This window comes from Arachis ipaensis, chromosome B9, assembly GCF_059453495.1.
Source record: "Arachis ipaensis isolate K30076 ecotype BB chromosome B9, ASM5945349v1, whole genome shotgun sequence".
Classification (NCBI taxonomy): domain Eukaryota; kingdom Viridiplantae; phylum Streptophyta; class Magnoliopsida; order Fabales; family Fabaceae; genus Arachis; species Arachis ipaensis.
In genome coordinates, this window is record NC_142444.1 from 112299502 (window position 1) to 112302652 (window position 3151).

At 36.6% G+C, this 3151-nt stretch overlaps 1 non-coding gene across 1 annotated transcript; it reads left to right on the forward strand.

The window, feature by feature from the left end:
• The first annotated feature begins 1148 nt into the window (after positions 1 to 1148).
• Positions 1149 to 1256, forward strand: LOC148545934 (small nucleolar RNA R71). Its single transcript, XR_015901632.1, has one exon. It is a non-coding gene; the product is annotated as a small nucleolar RNA R71 (small nucleolar RNA).
• The last annotated feature ends 1895 nt before the right edge of the window (positions 1257 to 3151 follow it).

A 3151-nucleotide genomic window follows, 5' to 3' on the forward strand; every position in this document is an offset into this window, starting at 1 on the left:
GCACAAGGTATTGAGAACTTTCCAGGATCTTGTCTCTTCAGAGGTAATCTCTGCCTAGTCAAGTCATCCAGTTCTTTGATGAGCAAGGGGGGTTCATCTTCCCAAGTCTCATTACCAAATAACTTGGCATTTAGCTTCATGATTTCTCCAAGATACTTAGCAACTTGCTCTTCAGTAGCATCTTCATCCTCTTCAGAGGAAGAATACTCATCAGAGCTCATGAATGGCAAAAGTAAATTCAATAGAATCTCTATGGTCTCTGTGTGAGCCACAGATTCCCATGGTTCCTCATGAGGGAACTCCTTGGAGGCCAGTGGACGTCCAGTGAGGTCTTCCTCAGTGGAGATCACTGCCTCTTCCTCCTCTCCAGGTTTGGCCGTGTGGGTTATAGTTATGGCCTTGCACTCTCTTTTTGGATTCTCTTCTGTATTGTTTGGGAGAGTACTAGGAGGGAGTTTAGTAACTTTCTTACTCAGCTGACCCACTTGTGCCTCCAAATTTCTAATGGAGGACCTTGTTTCAGTCATGAAACTTTGAGTGGTTTTAATTAGATCAGAGACTATAGTTGCTAAGTCAGAGTGGCTCTGCTTAGAATCCTCTGTCTGTTGTTGAGAAGATGATGGAAAAGGCTTGCTATTGCTAAACCTGTTTCTTCCACCATTACTGTTGTTGAAACCTTGTTGAGGTCTCTGTTGATCCTTCCATGAGAGGTTTGGATGATTTCTCCATGAAGGATTATAGGTGTTTCCATAGGGTTCTCCCATGTAATTCACCTCTTCCATTGCAGGGTTCTCAGGATCATAAGCTTCTTCTTCAGATGAAGCTTCTTTGGTACTGACTGTTGCTACTTGCATTCCAGACAGACTTTGAAAAATCATATTGACTTGCTGAGTCAATATTTTATTCTGAGCCAATATGGCATTCAGAGTATTAATTTCGAGAACTCCTTTCTTCTGATTTGTCCCATTATTCACAGGATTTCTTTCAGAAGTGTACATAAATTGGTTATTTACAACCATTTCAATGAGTTCTTGAGCTTCTGCAGGCGTCTTCTTCAGATGAAGAGATCCTCCAGCAGAGCTATCCAATGACATCTTGGATAGTTCAGACAGACCATCATAGAATATACCTATGATACTCCATTCTGAAAGCATGTCAGAAGGACACCTTCTGATCAATTTTTTGTATCTTTCCCAAGCTTCATAGAGGGATTCACCTTCCTTTTGTCTGAAGGTTTGGACTTCCACTCTAAGCTTGCTCAATTTTTGAGGTGGAAAGAACTTTGCCAAGAAGGCATTGACTAGCTTTTCCCAAGAGTTCAGACTTTCTTTGGGTTGTGAATCCAACCATGTCCTAGCTCTGTCTCTTACAGCAAAAGGGAAGAGCATAAGTCTGTAGACCTCAGGATCAACCCCATTGGTCTTGACAGTGTCACAGATTTGCAAGAATTCAGCTAAGAACTGATGAGGATCTTCCAATGGAAGTCCATGAAACTTGCAATTCTGTTGCATTAGAGAAACTAATTGAGGCTTAAGCTCAAAGTTGAGCAGGGATTGAGATGCTTCTCCCATAGAAGTCGGGAGTAGGTGCAGTAAAGTCACCAAGCACCTTCCTTGCATTGTTGGCATTGTTGTTTTCAGCTGCTATTGTTTCTTCTTCTTTGAAAAGCTCTGTTAGGCCCTCTAGAGAGAATTGTGCTTTAGCTTCTCTTAGCTTTCTCTTCAAGGTCCTTTCAGGTTCAGGATCAGCTTGAACAAGTATGCCTTTATCTTTGCTCCTGCTCATATGAAAGAGAAGAGAGCAAGAAAGTAGGGAATCCTCTATGTCACAGTATAGAGATTCCTTGAGGTGTCAGAGGAAAAGAAGAATAGAAAGAGGAGGTAGATAGAAGAGAATTCGAACTTATCAAGAAGGATAGAGTTCGAATTGCACCTTGAGGAGGAGTGTTAGTCCCTTAAATAGAAGGTTGTGAGAAGAGGGGAAGAATTTTCAAAAATAAATTAAAAAGATTTTGAAATAATAAAAAGAAATTTGAAAATTTGATTGAGATTTTCGAAAATCAAGATTGGGAAAGAAATTAAGTAATTTTTCGAAAAAGATTTTGAAATTAGAAATAAAAAAGATATGATTGAAACTTAATTTTGAAAAACATGTGATTGAAAAGATATGATTGAGAAGATATGATTGAAAATCAAATTAAAAAGAGAAAGTTTTAAAATTAAAGTTGATTACTTGACTAACAAGAAATTAAAAGATATGATTCTTAAAATTTAAAATTTGATCCTTTCTTAATAGGCAAGTAACAACTTGAAAATTTTGAAGTAAATCATTAATAGTAGCAAGGATTTTCGAAAATTATAATAATAAAAAATGGAAAGAAATTGATTTTGAAAGGATATGATTGAAAAGATATGATTTGAAAAATATATTTGATTTTGAAAAATTATGAAAATTTGAAAAAGATTTGAATTAAAAACAAAATATTCCCTCTAGTGTCATCCTGGCGTTAAACGCCCAGAATGGCATCCATTCTGGCGTTTAACGCCCAAAATCCTACCTTTTTGGGCATTAAACGCCCAGCCAGGTGCCCTGGCTGGCGTTTAAACGCCAGTTTTCCTTCTTCACTGGGCGTTTTGAACGCCCAGCTTTTTCTGTTTGATTCCTCTGCTGAATGTTCTGAATCTTCAATTCTCTGTAACATTGACTTGAAAAGACATAGTTTTGAAAATATTTTTGAATTTTTAATGATGAGAAACAATAAAAAATGCAACTAAGATCAAATAAACAATGCATGCAAGACACCAAACTTAGAAATTGACACTAAGATACATAAAATATTTTTGATTTTATAAATTTTTTTGTGATTTTTCGAAAATCATATGGAAAAGAGAATAAAGAGATTCAAAACTTTTAATAAGAATTCCAGGAATCATGAAATGTTAGTCTAAAGCTTCAGTATAAAAGGATTAGACATGGCTAGCCAAACTTCAGCAGGACATTACATTCAGCAGCTAAATTGATGAGAATCAATCAGCTTTTGTGATGATAGGAACATCACCTTGAAACTCTAGAATTCATTCTAAAAAATAAAAAGAAAAGTACCTAATCTAAGCAACAAGATGAACCGTCAATTGTCCAAACTCGAACAATC